Below are 18500 nucleotides of genomic sequence, written 5' to 3' on the forward strand. Positions count from 1 at the left end.
CATTGTTGCCTATTCATTCCTTCAAGTAATGTTTACTGCCTACCTACATCAGAGAATTAGGTCCAGGGATACCAAGGAAAATGAAACACATGTGAATTCTCACCCTCATGGAAATCACAGTCTGAGTGGAAAAAGAGACATCAGGTAAGTCCTCCTAAGAGAGATGAATGTCATGATACATGAGCCAGGGAGCTAATGCACTGATATGAGGACACATGACAATGTTTGCTTCCCTACATCTTTCATTTCTTTAATAACCTCTCCAGCATCCTGCACAGTACTAGACACACTGTAGGAATTTAAATGTTGATTGGACGAAGAAATATAAACAATATTTTTTTATTAATTACATCCTGTCTCTTTCACAATACCTACCATTTGACTCCCTAAGTTTCAACTTTTACCCTTTATTATTGCATGGTATAGAGAACAGATCATGCCACTCAGGTGACCTAAGCTAGATCTCAGCACCCAAACCCAACTATACATTTACATCTGTTAACCAAAGTGTTGTGCAAATACAAAGACACTGGCATTTTTGGTCCATTCCTGAAACATCTTCACCTCTTTAAAATTCAGCAAAATTTCACCAAGTTCCTTTCCTTACATAACTTTAAAAAATTTAACTGCAATTCAATAGCCCAAATATAATCACTGTTGATAATTTCATGTAGATCTTTTCAGTTTTTTTTTCCATGCACATATATCCATGTATTTTGCTTTCTAAAATTGGGGTCAAATGGCACACACATTCTTATAACCTAATTTTCATCTAATATACAATGAGTGTTCTCCCATATCACTGTAACTTCATTTACACAATGGTTTTTAATGGTCATATAATATGGATAGAGAGTAATTATTGAGCATTAACATTGCTTTTATTTTCAGTTGTCTATTTTCCATTGAATTGGGCTTCCCTTCAGCGGACAAAGCGAGGAGTAGGTAACAGAAAACAGAGGTATATTTCTTCCTCCTACCCCTCAGTTTAACCCAACAGGTAAACCAGTATTTATTTCTTCCCTAAAATTTGATTCCCCAGCTTATGGTAAACAGGCTATGCACCACTATTTTCTATCTATCATCATTCAAGCTCCTTCATTATCAAATGAGATGATGGCTATGAAGCACTTTATAAAGTACTTAAAGATACAGAATTAGAAGCATAAACACTTTTTTCTGAGTTAAAAAATAATGGCATGTTTACATAGCTAAAGATGTAAAAACCATAACCATATGATTGTTCTGTTGTTACCATGGTTAAGTTTGGAACAACCATATTTCCTAGGGTCCTGTTCCTTATGTGCTTTCAGGTTAGAGTAAGCCAAAAAACTTTACAAAACTAAAAAAAATAATAGCATGTTTAACATGTATTGCTAAAAATAAGAACTGTTCACAAAGCCAGTGTGTATAATATACTCCTATTTGAGAGAAAAGTATCTATTTCACATAGATATATTGGCAGGCTATAACAAAAAATTTGACAATGATTATTCCTGGGTTTAGAACATGTGGTGAGCTCTAATTTCTTTTTTGCTTTACTTACCTGTAGTTCCTCCCATAGCTACATTATTTGTATAAAGAGAAAGATTATTTTGAAGTATTATCTAAATATGATTTTGATGCTGTTATTTTTCTAATTTTATATTCCCTTCTCCAGGGGATCTTCCCGACTCAGGGATTGAACCCAGGTCTCCTGCACTGCAGGCAGATTCTTAACCATCTGAGCCACCAGGGAAGCCCAACTTTATAATTATATCATTTTTAATTTATGTGCTTATACTATGACATGTATCAAAAAGGGTGATTATTGTCAAATTCTAATCACTGATTAGATTAGTTTCTTAGAGCTTCCTTAACAAATTCCACAAAATGAGTGGCTTAAAAAAACAGAAATGCATTGTCTCATAGTTCTGGGAGCTAGAAGTCCAAAACCAAGGTGTCAGCAAGACCATGCTTCCTCTCTGCTGGTGTCAAAAGCAATCCTTGGCATTTCTTGATTTGCAGTTATATAACTCCAATCTCTGCTTCCATCAACAGACAGTAATCTTCCTGTGTGTCCTCACACTCTCTTCTTTAAAGACACCTGTCACACTGGATTAAGGACCCACCTACGCCAGTATGATCTCTAATTATATCTGCAACAACCTTATTTTCAAACAGGGTTACATTTTGAGGTACTGGGGATCAGGCCTCCAATATAACAATACTATTACTACTACTACTAAAGCCCATATTACTAATCAAGGGATTTTGTTTTTAATTTTTATTTTAAAAGCTACACATTTAAATAAATAAATTATTCCCTCAGTTTTTTATGTCTTGCTTTTCAAAAATTGATACAGGAAGTCACTTGACTAGGCCTACTCTTCTCAGAACACCATTCCAGGAGTGTTTCCACAACTGTATAATTCATCATCTCTACATGATACATTGGAAAATCATCATCTATACAGAATGAGTTTGAAAACAAAAAGTCCCATGTATGTGAACCATTTATCAATGCCCTGCCAGGAACAGATACAGCTCTTCTATCACTTGAAAGACTGAACATTTCATAATACAACGCCTTGTGAATTTGAAATAGATTAACAAAACATTTTTTCTTCTTTTACCAAGACTAAAATGTGTTGTTCAAGTCCATATGAAAGTATCACAAGAAATAAAACACATTTCTTCTTTTATTTTACACTGTACTCAGAAACAGTTTCTTGCAAAGAAAAAAATGGAGAACCATAACCCTTAAGTAATCAAGATGAGCTCTTGAAAAGCAAAAAAAAGCTACTGAAGTCTAAAAAGCAGTGGATCCACCACACTGTGAACAACTCCTAAGTGTATTTCAGCAATCTTTTGAAAAAGTACCTTTTCATGTACAGCTGCTGATGATCATTCTCTGAAAAAGTGAAACCTCTATTAAAAAGATACCTTTTGAAAAAGTATTAAAGGCCAGAATAAAAATTTTTGTAGTGTTGTTTCATAAAGTAACAAGTTATCTTCCCCGCCCCCCCCACCCCTAAAAAAATAAGTTTTTCTCACTAAGGGCTTCCCAGGTGGCGCTAGTGGTAAAGAACCTGCCTGCAAATGCAAGAGACACAAGGGACATGGGTTTGATCCCTGGGTTGAGAAAATCCCCTGGAGGAGGGCATGGCAACCCACTCCAGCATTCTTGACTAGAAAATCTCATGGACGAAGAAGCCTGGCGGGCTACAGTCATGGGGTCACAGAGTTGGACGCAACTGAGAACAAGCACATGATGGCCTTGGTGACGAGTAAGTGATAATGCCAAGTGGTTGAGACATTCAATCCTAGTTAGGTACAACTGGTAAGACTTCAGTTTGGATTATTCCAGTGAAAAATAAAATCACTAAGACAAGTAATTCTGCAATAATAACATATCAGTTAGCCATTGCCAATAACAATGGTACATACCAAACATCTACACAAATCTCCATGGCTTTCAACAATAAGCATTTATTTCTTGGTCGTGCATCTATGAGATAGTTGGGTTTTTACTGATAAAGACTGTGTTCAGTTGTGATTAGAAGGTATGAGTTAGGTCTACATCTGTTTCACACAGCTCTCCTCTGTCTTGGACAAGAAGCAATCCAAAGCCTATTCTTCTCATGGTGAAAGGCAAAACTAAATACATAAGCACATTTCAAATCTTTGTCTGTATCATATCCACTAACATCCCACCCACCTACACAAGTCACAAGGAGAAACCAAAGTCAGAGGAGAGGGAAGAAGTCTATTGTCTTCCATGAGGCCATGACAAAGAGATTGAAGGACAGAGACCAGTGATCCAATCCACCACAAACAGCATATGAACTTTATAGTACTAAACAAGATTATTCTTCTTGAAATATACAACGCAAATAAAAACCTATCCCTTGAAAGCATCTTGCCCACCAGGAAGCCACAAGGCCAAGGCAACCTATACCATTCTTATAGATTATTTTGTTTAGTGCTATGAGTGTTAAGCACCTCAATACAAATTATGATGGTATAGTTTGTTGTTGTTGTCTAGTTGCTAAGTCGTGTCCCACTCTTTGAGACCCCATGGATTGTAATTCACTAGGTTCCTCTGTCCATGGGATTTTCCAGGCAAGAATACTGAAATGGGTTGCCACTTCTATCTCCAGGGGATCTTCCCCACCCAGGGATTGAATCCATGTCTGTTGCATTGGCAGGCCAGTTCTTTACCACTGAGCCACCAGGGAAGAATGATGGTATAATTTAGCCTCTATTATTTTGCCTTGTACTTTTATTTACATGATTATAAATTCTGTTGTTCCAAAATGTACTTAATGATCTCTCTAAATTTGGCTGGCATACTCTTACTATTCATATTATCTATCACTATCCCTATTTAACTGTTAGAGAGTTCTTAATAATTGGTCTGCACAAAATTAAAGTTTTTACATTCATCAGTAATTATTATAGCATTTTAGTCTTACAATACCAAATACACATTTACATTTCAACTGATGATATTTAAACATTTCAATATATCTGCTATGGGTTGTATTGTGCCCCATGAAAGATGTTATGGTCCTAAATGTGAGCTTGTTTAGAAAAAGGGTCTTGACAGATGATCAAGTTAAGATAAGGTCATTAGAGTGGGCTATAACACAGTATAACTGGTTTCATTATAAAAAGGGGAACCTGGACACAGAGACAGGCACTTACAGAGGGCACAACATGAAAGCACAGGACAACTACCAGCTACAAACCAGGCACCGCCCGATGTCAGCAGTGTGAGGGGGGGCACAGAACAGATTCTATCTCATAGCTCCCAGAAGGAATCATCCCTGCAGACACCCTGATTTCTGACTTCTCTGAGACAATACATTTCTGTTTATGCCGCCCAATGTGTTACACTGTTTTATGACAGTGCCAAGAAATGAATGTAATCCAATATAAGGAGAGTCTATATTCTAAATTAAACAGAATACTAGATATTACTAATAAATCCAAATGATGTACCTTTTTATCTTACTGATGTATTCATTTATTTAATGGCAATCTATATGATCACATGATCAGCACGCTTGGAGTGTCAGAAATTACACTGAAGTAAGTATTTCACTATTTGCACTTCTAAAGCTCAAAGACAAAGCCATTTTGGGATAAGCAGTGGAGCACAAGCTAAAAGCTGGTGCATCCTTATTTATCACTGTCTAATATGTCACACATCTCTACTTCTTTATTTTGTGTATGGTCTACTTCCCTACTCCTCCTGTTACAGTATAAGCACCATACAGGCAGAGTTTCTTATGCTTTGCTCACCCTGGTATTCCCAGTGCTAGAACAATGCCTGATATATAACAGGTATTTAATAATTATTTGTTCAAAAAATGAAATGAATCTCCAAGCAACAATCTAATAATACTCCTCTTTAATAATTCTATAGCTATTTTCTGTCATGTCTTCACTTCTGCCCTTGGATGACCAATGATATATACAAGCTTGGCTTAATTTTTATCCTTCTCAGAGGAAATAAGGAAACCCTAAAGCAAGAATATATGCTTATTTTCCAATTTCCCAAGTATAAACTGCAAAAGTAAATCCACCATAAGGAAACTCCCGAGAGAGTCAATTATTTCAATACTGCTCTCAGATTGCAATATTCCTTGGAAACAAATTCTTTCAGATGAACAGCAAGAACTGTAAGGTAGGTGGAAATGCATAGGCCTTGAAGTCAGACTAACCTTGGTTAGAAGCTCACTGCTACCATTAAAAAATCTCTCCAATTTCCTGGCTCCTCCCATGAAATGTAAAGAATAGTGCTTCCTTCATAGGGTGTGGTACCATTAAACTGGATGTATATGAAGATCCTAGCATTATGCCTGGTAAGGTGAAAGATTCAGGAACAAATTTAAGGAGTCATAGCATTATAGCCAGTTGAAGAGCAGCCAGTTCTGCCAAGACAAAACACATGCCATCAATAAGTTCCTTAGGGACTTCCCTGGTGGTGCAGTGGTTAAGAATACCTCCTGCCAGTACAGGGGACACAGGTTCAATCCCTGGTCTGGGAAGATTCCACGTGCTGTGGGGCAACTAAGCCTGTGTGTCACAACTACTGAGCCCACTTGCCCTTGTTGCTGCTGCAACAAGAGAAGCCACTGCAATGAGAAGCCCTCACACCGCAACTAGAGAGTAGTCCCCACTCGCCGCAACTAGAGAAAAGCCTGCGCAGCAATGAAGACCCAGCAGAGCCAAAAATAAATAAATAAATATTTTAAAAGAAAATAAGTTTCTAAAAGTTTACTGTGTAATTTCTGGCTTTACTTAAAACTGGTATAAGCAAAATCACTGTGAGAGCTATTTGCCTCAAAGGTCAAAGGAGAGTTGTTGTTTTCCTCCAGTTTCTAGAGACTGTGTAGATTGCTCTGTGTTGAATGGTGGCATTAGCTGAAGCAGCATTTAGCAGTTCAGCACATGGTTGAGTAAAGCCTGGGGGAGAATTAGATGATAACATTTCAAGGGGAAACTGCCAATGGACAAAAATAGCAAGGAGGCAGGGTAGTCTAGGGTTTAGCAATAGAATTTTTAAAGAGGCAAAGCCACACAGCCCTATTCGTTTCAGTGAGTATGTTCCTGAGAGCCAGCTCTTTACCTCCAATCAGTTCTGTAACAGCTGAAGACTGTGGCCTTTAAAAGCTACAACAATTGCTGAGACACAAGCTGAACTAACATTTAATTCTGCATTTGCCGTTTCTCCCACTCAGACTGTAAGGCGCAAACCCTGTCTGCCACCAGAACCAAGGATTTCACAAAGCTACATATGTAGATCTAGTATTTCCCATCACAGAGGTTTCAGGGAGTAAAAACTCTGTAGACTACAGCTCACACTGTTACCATCTTAGAAATGAACGCTACAAACCAACAACAGCTTGGAAGATGATTATCCAATGTGAGGATGATCCTAGTCTTCCCACTGCTCATTTCTGGCACTTTAATAATTTTGCCAAGTCCTCACAGAGGTTATGCATTGGCCCCCAAACAGGAACTTCAAATAACACATTCTGCTATTTATTAGCAGTTCCAGTATGTGTCTTTAATACAGGTCATTCCTTGAGTTCTTATTCACTCCACTTATGAATAGAGACATGATTATTATCACCAAGAGTCAAAAGTGGTCATTTTACATTTGACTTCCCCTTGCCCTTTAGTTGTTGGATATGGTTTAGGACCAAGCATGTAAGCAGCTGAGCTAACACCTACAAGACATAATTATTACGTAGTTTAAGATTGATGGCCTCAGTATGCTTTCCCTCTAGCACTTCATTAGAAGAAATACTCTATCTAAAGCCTCTAGCACTGGCATGGCACATAATTGAACATTGGTTCACATTCACCCCCTCCCCAAATCAATCATCTAATCTCCCCAAACATTATTCTCCACATCTACCCTTTCATCAAATGTCATTATTGCTAAAACTGCTAAAAGAGCCTAATACCAGGGCCACTGCTTTCTCATCTCCAGTCCTTCAGACATTCACCTGGCTTATACACCATCTCTTGAGAGCAGGATCGCTGCTTCCTGAAGTACCACCATGCAATAGAATAAATTAATTTGCATTAAGGTAAAAATAGTAAAATCCTAGAAGCAGGCGGAGGGGTTGTTCATACCTCTCAGTGGCAGTTAACATGCCAGGTGGGCAAGAGTTTCTTTGAACAAGGAGAACAAGGAGAACTACAACGAACTTAATCAAATCCACTGAGGCTTGAAGAATTGTGTATAACAACGTCCTAGAAATTAAATATATATTTTCTTAGTAAATTCACCAATACTCTGTACTCAAAGAGACTGTAAATACAAAGTAGGACTTCTTATTTCTAGCCATGGTTTGCAAGTTTATTCAGATAAAACTACTTTTTGAAAACAGGTGGGGAAGGAGCTGGATAAATTTATTTTTAATCTTCTTAAATCATCATCAAATTGCTCAAAGACTAAATTCTGGGTGAAAGCCATTGTTGCCCAGAGTGCATTTCCCCATGTAAAACTACACATTTATTTCAGAGTGGACAGAAAACAGGGCCAGGGGCATCCAAACATGAGAAATCTTACAGGAGAGGCTCCACATACTAGGTTGTAAAAGAAAGAGTTACACACTCTGATCCAATATCAATCCCTGGTTCCCAAGACCAGTAGAGTAAAGAGAAGTCTTCCATGGCAGAGAAAAGAATAAGTAGGAAAATAATCCATGAGACATTTTGCCACAGACAAGTGCTCAAATGGATTTGCACCATTTGAGCAAAGAACTTGGTTTTATATCAGCCCTGATTGATAGTGTCTGAGCACCTGGCAGAATTAAAGCCAAGGTACCCCTGGAGGATGGCACACCATCCTAGGCTTCAAAGAATCTCACACATAATTTTGTGAGGTCAGAGACCCATTAGCAATCAGCGATGACATGGGACATAGGAGGCAATCAACACTAACTTAAAAAGCATAAAAAGAGATAGCAGAAACAGATATGCACAGACTTCAGATGCTGTAATTATCAGAAACAGATATTAAAACAGCAACGTTCAAAGAAATAAAGAATGAACTTGAAAATATCTGCAAGGATTTACATGTGTTCCCCATGGCTGATTCATGTCAATGTACAGCAAAAACCACTACAATATTTTAAAGTAATTAACCTCCAACTAATAAAAATAAATGAAAAAATAAAATAAAATATCTGCAAGGAACAGGATGTTTAAAAGTGATAGAGTAGGTTAAAAAAGAACTTTTAAAAACAAAAAATATGATTCTGAAATTAAAAATTCAATGGATGTACTGGGTAGCAGATTAGACAGAAGAAAAAATGTGAACTGAAAGATATGCCAAAAAAGAGAGTGAAAGAGAGAATGAACAACAATTACAACCCACTCCAGTATTCTTGCCTGCAGAATCCCATGGACAGAGGAGCCTGATGGGCTACAGTCCATGGGGTCAGAAAGAGTTAGACACGACTGAGCGACTGAACTGAACTGGTAAGTCCCAGAAGAGATTAACTTCTATGGTTTTGAGGTGGGGGTGCAAAAGACGGGGAATGAGGGTAAAAGGCAGAGCAGCTATGAGGTATAAAGCACTGAGAACAGACATTCTTCTAGGTTTTTGTCTAAATTACTGTATGGAATTGTCACAATAACCCTACATATAGGAAGATATCATTCCCTATCAAGATAAAAGGAAGTTGAGAATCAGAGAGGTTAAGTGACTTGTCCACAATCACAAAGCTGGGAAGTGACACAGCCAACATTCAAATTCAGATGTATATGCCTTTACATCCTGCTTTTAACCTAGCCCTCAGGAATACGACCCCACCTGACCTCCTCCACATCTTTGTGCAATGGCTTATTAGGATCCACATCACTCACTAAGTCCTGTAACTTCTTGGTAAAAGCTTTAAGCTAACTGGGGGAAGATTTTTCAGCAAAGTATTAAGGGAACGAAACAACTCATTAGCTTATAATGAAAAGAAAAAGCTGTCAAATTGTTGGGTTTCATTTGTACTTTCCAAAGATTTCCATCTGCCTGGCCTGGTGGTATTGTTACAAGGCTACACTATCAAGACAGAAGTGACTGGCGGAAAGCAAAAGAAACAGCAGTTTAGGGAGAGGCCAACATGCAACTGCCAGGATCTCTTTTCTCTCCTGTCTCACCTTCCTTCCCTCCCCGCAACTCACATTCTAGCTGTGTGTGTGTGTGTTAGCTGCTTAGTCGTGCTGACTCTTTGCAACCCCATTGACTGTAGCCCACCAGGCCCTTCTGTCCATGGGATTCTCCAGACCAGAACACTGGAGTGGGTTGCCATTTCCTTCTCCAAAACGAACTATAGAAAGAAACAAAGTGAAGTCACTCAGTTGTGTCCGACGCTTTGCGACCCCATGGACAGGCTCCCCCATCCATGGAATTTTCCAGGCAAGAGTGCTAGAGTGGATTGCCATTTCCTTCTCCCACATTCTAGCCACATTTAACAATTTGCAATTTTCCAACCAGCACAAATCATAGCATGCCTCTGTTGCCTTTCTTCCCTTTTTGTTGCCAGAAAGCTCATGGCATCTGCTTTCTCATGCCTCTTCTAGTCCACTCAGGGAAAAGTAACCACTCATTCCTTGGCTTCTATCATACCTTGTGTACCCTTCTAGCTTTACAACACTTTAATGCACATATTCATAAATGTGCATATTTTTGACTCAATAAGTTACAAGCTCCCTGGAAGCAGAGAATGTGTGTTCATCTCTGTGTCACTAAATATTTGTATAAATATGTATAACTGTGATCTCTCTTTCACAAAGGAAATGTCATGCTGCATATATATATATATATATATATGCCATTAAAATGACCAAAAGATATGCTAACCTTATTTACAATAGCCAAGATATGAAAATAACCTAAGTGTCCATCAACAGATGAGTGGATAAAGAAAACGCAATATTATATATGAAAGTGTGAGTTGCTCCGTCATGTCTGACTCTCTGCGACCTCATGGACAGTAGCCTGCCAGGCTCCTCCATCCATACAATTCTCCAGCAAGAATACTGGAATAGGTTGCCATTTCCTTCTCCAGGGGATTGTCCTGACCCAAGGATCGAACCCAGGTCTCCCACATTGCAGGCAGACTCTTTATGGTCTGATCCACCAGGGAAGAACCCTAAAAAGATGGAAATCCTGCCATTTGAAACACCATGGATGAACCCAGAGGGCATTATGCTAAGTGAAATAAGCCAGACATAAAAAGACAAATACTGCAGGATCTCACTCCCATGTGAAATCTAAAAAGAAAGAGTCAAACTCATCGAAACAGAGTAGAACAGTGGTTGCCAGGGACTGGGCTGTGTACAGACTTTCAGTTACAAGATGAATAAGTTCTGGAAATCTAGTATACAGCATGGTGACTACAGTTAATAATACTGTATGCGACACCTGAAATTTGTTAAGAGAGTAGATCTTAGGCATTCTCACCAAAAAAAAAAAAGGTAACTATGTGAGGTGACGGCAGGGTTAATTAACTTGATTGTATAATCATTTCACAACATACACACATATCAAATCATCACATTGTACCCTTTAAGTATATACAATTTTATTTGTCAATTAAACCTCAATAAAGCTGGGGAGAAAAAAGACATGCTAACAATGGCCATCTTTGGGTGGTAGAATTATGAGCTATTTTTTCTTTATTTTTAAAATTTCTGTAATTAAGAACTTGTTCATCAAAGATATAATTAAAACAGTAAAAAGGCAAGCTACAAAATGGGAGAAAATATTTTTGCAACACACATAAAAGGAACTCTCACAAATCAATGAGGAAAAGAAAAACAAACCAATAGTAAAATGGGCTTAAACTTTTAAAAAGAAGAACTAAAATGGCCAAAGAATGCATTTGTATGTGTATACATTTTTACATGTACACATACATACATTCTTTAATATGTATAGATGAAAATATGATTAAAGTCATTAGTAATTCAAGAAAATGCAAATTACAGCCATCATAACATATCACATGAGTTCAGCAAAAAACATTAAGCCCTATAATACCAAGTGTTTCAAGGATGTTCAGTAACAAAAACTCTTGCACACTGCTGGTATCGGTATAACCTGGTTCGACTGCATTGGAAAATAGTTTGATGTTATCTAGTGACATGGAAAAATGTGTGCTCCTTTACATCAAAATATATACAGAAGAATAAACATTATTCATAATTTCTCCAAACTGTAAATAACTGTCCATCAAGAGTAAAATGGATAAATAAATTGTGGTATAGTCATACAATGGAATGTTACACAGCAGTGAAAAGCCACAAATCAGAGCTACATACAAGAACATGAATGAATCTAACAAACACAACGTTGAGTAGTAAAAGTAAGACACAGAAAAATGCATACAGTATGATTTCATCAAAATAAAGTTCCAAACTGGGTAAAACTATATTGTTCAGGAGTAGCATACACAGATGATCAAAACCACAAAGGAAATCAAGAAAGTCACTCCCCTGAAAAAGCAGTGTGACAGTTACATCTGATGGAGGGAGGTACTAGTGGGAATGGATGTTTGAGGGGTTTCTAGGATGTTTCAAATGTTTTCTTTGTGAAGGTGGTGATTAACATGGCTGTTCAGTTCAGTTCAGTCACTCAGTCATGTCCGACTCTTCGCGACCCCATAAATCACAGCACGCCAGGCCTCCCTGTCCATCACAAACTCCTGGAGTCCACCCAAACCCATGTCCATCGAGTTGGTGAGGCCATCCAGCCATCTCATCCTCTGTCGTCCCCTTCTCCTCCTGCACCCAATCCCTCCCAGCATCAGGGTCTTTTCCAATGAGTCAACTCTTCACATGAGGTGGCCAAAGTATTGGAGTGTCAGCTTCAGCATCAGTCCTTCCAATGAACACCCACAACTGATCTCCTTTAGGATGGACTGGTTGGATCTCCTTGCAGTCCAAGGGACTCTCAAGAGTCTTCTCCAACACCACAGTTCAAAAGCATCAATTCTTTGGCTGTTAGCTTTATTTAAAAAGCATGAAAAGTAGAAAAGGATAGATTGTACATAACTTCTTTAAAATGCATTTTAAATAAAACTACAAAAGTTCCTGCATGCATGTATGCTAAGTTGCTTCAGTTGTGTCCGACTCTTTGTGACCCCATGGACTGTAGCCCTCCAGGCTACTGTATCCATGATTCTCCAGGCAAGAATACTGGAGTGGGTTGCCATTCCCTTCTCCAGGGGATCCTCCTGACCCAGGGATCGAACACACATCTCCTGCATTGCTGGCGGATTCTTTACCACTGAGCCACCTGGAAAGCCCATTCATTTCCCAGGGCTGCTCTAATAAATGACACAAACTTGGTCACTTAAAATAACAGAAATCTGCTCACTCATATTTCAGGAGGCCAGAAGTCTGAAATTAGCACCATGATGCTAAAATCATGGTATCAGCAGGACCACACTGTCCCCTACCCTGTCCCCCAGGGACTCTAGGAGAGAGTCAGTCCCTTGCATCTTTCAAGTTCTGGTGGTTGTCAGCATTCCTTCGCTTATGGCTTCATAACTCCAGTCTCTGAGTCTGTATGTGTCAAATCTCCCTCTACCTCTCTCATCTAAGGACACTTGTGAAGCAAGTAGGGACCACCTAGATAATCCAGAATTATCTCCCATCCTAAAATGGGAGATAATCACATCTGCAAAGACTCTTTTTCCAAATAAGGTAATATTTATAAGTTCCAGGGATTAAGACCTGATATCTTTGTAGTGGGCTGAATGGCAGCCCCAAAGTCCAAATGTAAAATTCTATCCCACTCCTGATGACACCATTTTGTTGCTCATTCTGCCAAAAACAACTTAGCCAGTTTTCTTATGCTTGGTCCACAACTCATCAAAACTGTGCCCATGAACCATCTTCTGTGAATTTTGTTGTTGTTGTTGTTTATAAATATGTTTGTTCCATGAATTCTTAATGAGCAGCCTCCAAATATTCTTGATGGTGTATCTCTATTGGAAAAATAGGCATGCTCCTCTAAGATATGATGCTCATTTATAAATTATGAGTGCCAATGTATCAGTGTATTATATTATCATACATAGAAAAACAAAAATTTGAAAGATATAGGGAAAATAAATGTAAGTAGAACTACTACCATCTCCTTCCAACAACCAAATGAATCATCCTGTCAGTTCTCTGGGTTACTCATCCCACTACTCAGAACACTCTTATTGTGCATCCTTGCTCCCCAAAACTCCAAGGAGGCCTTTAAGGACTGCTGCTTAAGATGGGAAAGATGAATGAGTACTGGGCCTCCCACTCTAACTTCATCCACTCAGTCAGCCCGGATCTCTGATACACTGGGGGTTTTTGCTCATGACTTCAATAGGAAGATTATCCTCCACCAAAAAAAATTGCAAAAAAAAAAATAATAATAGGTCTGAAACCCACTTCTCTGGAGCACTTTCTTTTGGTGTGAGTCTCTGGGCGGCCTTCCATGCAGGTGGCACATGACATCACTCGGCCCCAGCTGTTCCTTATTAACTCAGCCTCTCAGCGAAAGATACAGCCTTTTTACAACTTGACATTTTTTAAGGAGACAGCCCATTCTGCGAATCAACCAAACACATTAAATGCAGTTAAGACTGCCGCATTCCACAAATACAAATTTGACAAGGAAACCTTATGTCTTCACAGGCTCCTCTGAAATATGGATTGATGTGAAGTTCTGAAGGACACCAGGCTTGGCAGCAAAGCATCCCTGTTTTATCACCCTTAAGGAAATGCCTGCCAAGCCAACTGCACCTCCAGTGGGTCAAAGCTCAAAAACCCCGAAGCCTATAACCCTCACTGAGGCCTCGACACCATCTCCAACATGAGCTGACTTTGTAAATGTGTTCTTTGCCTGCTCATAATGCCTAATTAGGCCCTGACCATGAGGCTAAGAGGTGGCAAAGAAAAGCCAGGACGCCTGCAGGCTGCCACTTGAGTTCACAGCAAAATGACAGGCAGTGAGCGTGATCCAAGTAGAAGAATCTGACAGTCACACTTCAGTCTTTCAGCCGCATTTTTTTTTAACATGGGGAGGTTGTAGCATCAATAGTGTCATCCTCTAATAGAAAGGACAACTACATATAATGCATAATTGCCAGTCTAAATGACTTGTTATTTTGACTGCCTATTTTAAAATGTCTGTAATTGCCTCCAATGAGACTTAGAATAAATGATAAGTCAGCACAGGCAATCACTGGTGGAATCATAGCATGGCTTTGGAAAACTTAGTGCAAATTATTTTGTCATGTGTCAATTACCACCAATCTCTGATTATGATCACAGGGCGTTTGTCCTGCTTTACTGGGTGTTTCTTCCAACTGCGTCCCACTTAAGCAACAGAAGGAGTATCATACGCAGGTGTGTAAAATACAAGGCAGTCTATTTTCAAGGGCAATGAGCAGAAGCTGCCTGAGCCTGATAAATTAGTTTTACAGAATTTTAGCTCGTGCCAAATCCTGCTCCTTTCTGTAAAACAAAAGTAAAGCAGAAGCACACCTCGCCGGGAATTATTGCCATCTCTCCAAATGAACTTTCTCCCCCCTCGTATGCTTGTTTGCCAAGACTTAAAATAACAAATCACTTTTTTATAACAAAATTGTCTCCCTGGAATAATAGGCTTCAGTGTGAGTACTGATAGAGCAATAGCTCCTCTAAATGACAGCAAAGGCTTGCAGCAGGGATGTGAGGCACATCTATTTCAGGGCTTCCCATTAAAGAGAAAAGTGGTTCGGTAAGAAATGAAGTCATTTCCTGACTCATTGGGATGCCATGTTTAAACCACAGTTTTTTGCCTGAGGATACAGAGGTTAGAAAAACGTGACTGAGCCTAAGAAATTAATCATCCCTTGAACATTCAGGAAAGCAACTCGTTAAGGTCCTTCACACACCACTAAAACATATAAGATAGGGAAAGAGGCTTAGGGAGAGCCTTCTCCCATTCTTACCACAGGAAAAAGAAGGTTCTCCTGCCTACATACTTGAGGGCTCAATCACTAAGTTGTCCAACTCCTTGCTACTCCATGGACTGTAGCCCGCCAGGCTCCTCTGTCTATGGGATTTCCCAGGCAAGGATATCAGAGTGGGTTGTCATTGGCAGGTGGATTCTTTACCACTGAGCCACATGGGAAGCCCCTCTCCCTCCTATACACTTCGTTAAAGCCAGATCCTGAAATAATTTAAGTATGATTACATTTTTAAGTAGAAACATCAATATTTAGGCATTAAAAACATCAGGAAATAGGGGAGAAGATGGATTCAAAGTCTGTTAATTTTGCATATTTCTAAAATAAGTGAGTCAAACTACTCCAAAAATCCATTTTTGAAGGATGATATACAACAATTAAGGATTCCAAGAATTTATTTTACTAGAAAAAATTTTAATGCTCAGTTTCACTAGTAATCAAAGACAAATTCTATAATTTTAAAATAATAGTGAGATATCATTTTCAACTCTCAAACAGTTGATGAAATAAAGGAGGGGTGGATATTACTCAGAGCAGATGAGGGACTGCAGATTGGCTCAATTTTCTGAAAGATGGTTGGGCAAGACTTATTAAAACCCTTTAAATGTTCACACTCCTTAACCCAGTAATTCCGCTTCTAGGAAACTTTTTTTTTCTTTTACTTTGAGATATAATTTAAGGTGTACAACGGGTTGATTTTAAACACTATTGCAAAATGATTACCAAAATGATGGAGGTGTTAGTGTTAGTTAACACCTCCAGCAGGTCACACAATTACCATTTCCTCTCTGTAGTGAGAACATTTAAAATCTACTTCCTTGGCAACTTTCAATTATATAATAGAGTATTGTGAACTATAATCATCACGCTGAACATTAGCTTCCCAAAACTTATTCAGCTTACAACTGGAAGCTTGTACCCTTTGACCAGCACCTGTCCATTTCTTCCACCCCTCAGCTCCTCATAACCAGGGTAGAATATTCCATCAGTTTGCTTTTTTAGACTCCACAAATAAGTTATATCACACACACAGTATCTGTCTTTCTCTGACTTATTTCACTTAGCATAATACACTCAAGATCCACCCATCTTGTTGCAAATGGCAGGACTTCCTTCTTTCTCATGGCTGAGTAGTATTGGTGTGTGTGTGTGACATCTTCACTCATTCATCTAGGAGTTTACCTTAAAGCAATAATATGATATTTGGACAAAGATACACTCACAAAACTATCCTTATAGCATTGTTTAGAGTGGAAAACTCAAATGTGACTTTAAAAACCAGCAATAAGAGAATAATTATATTATTATAGAACACTAATATGATGCAGTAGTATACAATCAACTTGAACTATATTTAGGGATTATCTTTAATGAGTCATACCAATGAAAAAAGCAGTGTGGAGAACTATACATAGAGGAAGAAAAAACATGCAAAGGATTTCTTAATTGGGTATCACTCTGGAGACTGGACTAGAAAGATCTTCTCCATTTTTAATACACCAGGACATTACTGATGCCATATTGGTGTCGTCACACACAGCGAAACTTTGAAATCCTGGTGATGTTTCTTGATGAACTTGAATCAATAAGTATCTGCATAAATTTCTCAAAGAACAATAGAGTTGAGCTGTCTACTGGTTGACCCTGCCTCCTGGGCTCTGGAAGCTCATAGTCAATAAGAAGAGGGCAGTGTTGGAAGAAGCCAGTCTGAAGACTGGCCAACAGATTATAGTATATAAAGTATGTATATACCCTTTTGGAAATACTTTTACAGTATCCCAGTATTGCCATAGATGCCAAAACCTCACTTAATGGATGTTTGGTGAGTCTTGGCTGAATTCTTATGAAATATTAAATATTTAATGGACATGGGAGGAGGGATATCAGAGAAAGATATATAGGAATCAGAGACCAAATCTGGAAAAAGAAGCAAACTGAGTGAAAAAGATCTAGGAAATGTAGTAGAAAAGAAAGAACAGGAAAAAAACCATAAAATAATGAATTATGACTTCCTCAAAACTATCCAATTAGAGCAAATTATTTTACTGTTTTTTATCTAGGGTGAAACAGATCACCAGCCCAGGCTGGATGCATGAGACAAGTGCTCGGGCCTGGTGCACTGGGAAGACCCAGAGGGATCGGGTGGAGAGGGAGGTGGAAGGCGGGATCGGGATGGGGAATACATGTAAATCCATGGCTGATTCATGTCAGTGTATGACAAAAACCACTACAATATTGTAAAGTAATTAGCCTCCAACTAATAAAAATAAATGAAAAAAAAGGATAGAATTTTTTAAAAATTTGCTTTTTGCACTCAAGCTCCCTCAACATCCAGAACAACAATTTCATGGACCTGTACATGCCACAGAAATTCTCCTCCAGGAACCCCATCATCAGCACCAAGGACCATGCACCTATCCAGATGAATGTAACTGAGGTTGACAAAGTGACAGTCAGGTTCAATGGCCATTGAGTACTATTCTATCTGCTGGGCCATTCACAGCATGGGTGAGTCAGAAGATCCATTCTCCAACTGGCAAAGGCCAAAGCCATCATCTCAAAGAACTTCTGACTGGAAAGGATCACAGATGTGGAATATTTGTAATAAATAAATAGTGAACTCTCCTTAAATTAAGTTAATATATCAAAATATAACTCTAGAAAGTTGTATTCCCTAACAGTGACTAAAATGTATAGGAGATTGGTTCAAGATGGCAGAGTAGCAGGATGTGTGCTCATCTCCTCCTGCAAGAACACCAAAATTACAACTAGCTACTGAACAACCATTGACAGAAGGATGCTGGAACACACCAAAAAAAAAGATATCCCATGTCCAAATACAAAGGCAAAGCCACAAAGAGACACTGGAGGGGCACAAACACAATAAAATCAAATCCCATAACTGCTGAGTGGGCGACCCACAAACTGGATAGCAATAATACCAAAGAAGCTCTCCTACTTTGTGAAGGTTCTGAGCCCCTCATCAGATTTTCCGGC

General features: G+C 38.8%; 1 pseudogene; it reads left to right on the plus strand.

Annotated features, from left to right (window-relative positions):
* Positions 1-18075, plus strand: part of LOC122690542 — a 54471-nt pseudogene extending 36396 nt beyond the window's left edge.
* Positions 18076-18500: the final 425 nt, after the last annotated feature.

Source organism: Cervus elaphus, chromosome X, assembly GCF_910594005.1.
Source record: "Cervus elaphus chromosome X, mCerEla1.1, whole genome shotgun sequence".
Classification (NCBI taxonomy): domain Eukaryota; kingdom Metazoa; phylum Chordata; class Mammalia; order Artiodactyla; family Cervidae; genus Cervus; species Cervus elaphus.